Source organism: Dipodomys merriami, unplaced genomic scaffold (assembly GCF_024711535.1).
Source record: "Dipodomys merriami isolate MVZ:Mamm:240054 unplaced genomic scaffold, mDipMer1.0.p SCAF_1, whole genome shotgun sequence".
NCBI classification, from domain to species: domain Eukaryota; kingdom Metazoa; phylum Chordata; class Mammalia; order Rodentia; family Heteromyidae; genus Dipodomys; species Dipodomys merriami.
The window spans coordinates 54,630,402-54,631,014 of record NW_027202270.1 but is presented as its reverse complement, the minus strand read 5'-3'; the positions used below and the strand labels follow the sequence as shown (position 1 = coordinate 54,631,014).

The 613-nt window shown below is 43.7% G+C and overlaps 1 non-coding gene across 1 annotated transcript; it reads right to left on the bottom strand.

Annotated features, from left to right (window-relative positions):
* Positions 1 to 266: 266 nt before the first annotated feature.
* Trnaa-ugc (transfer RNA alanine (anticodon UGC)) lies at positions 267 to 347 on the bottom strand. Its single transcript has one exon. It is a non-coding gene; the product is annotated as a tRNA-Ala (tRNA).
* Between the last annotated feature and the right edge of the window lie 266 nt (positions 348 to 613).

Sequence of the window (613 nt, the reverse complement as noted above, 5' to 3'; positions counted from 1 at the left end):
TACCAAGGATTATGAGGGTACTGAACGGTGACTGGCTTGGGAATTGCTATTTTTCAGTTTACAGATAATTTGAAGTTGGTGTATTCTTTGTGTTCTATTTCAAACTGGCCTGTGCAGCTTTATTTGTTCTTTTTTATTTTTTTTTTGGGGGGGGGGTCCAGTCGTGGGGCCTGAACTCTGGGCCTGGGCGCTGTCCCTCAGCTCTTCAGCTCAAGGCTAGCGCTCTACCACTTGAGCCACAGCGCCACTTTCGGCTTTTTTCTTTTTGCTTATGTGGGGCTGGGGAATCGAACCCAGGGCCTCATGCATGCAAGGCAAGCACTCTACCACTGAGCCACCTTCCCAGCCCCTTTATTTATTTTTAAGTCACAAACACTTTTTAATCTTCACAATGATAGTCATCGTTATATTAATCTACATTGCTTATGAATTCTATGACCTCCAACAATAAAACTATTTTTTTTACAAATCGGGTGATATGTACATTTCTTTCCTTTTGCTTAGTATCAGCTGTTCCCTCTTTCTCTTTCATTCATTCCTCCCACCACCACCCTTGAGTTGCTTCGTTCACTCTCATCAATGTCCAGTGCAGCTGATGGGCCTCTCTGCTGTT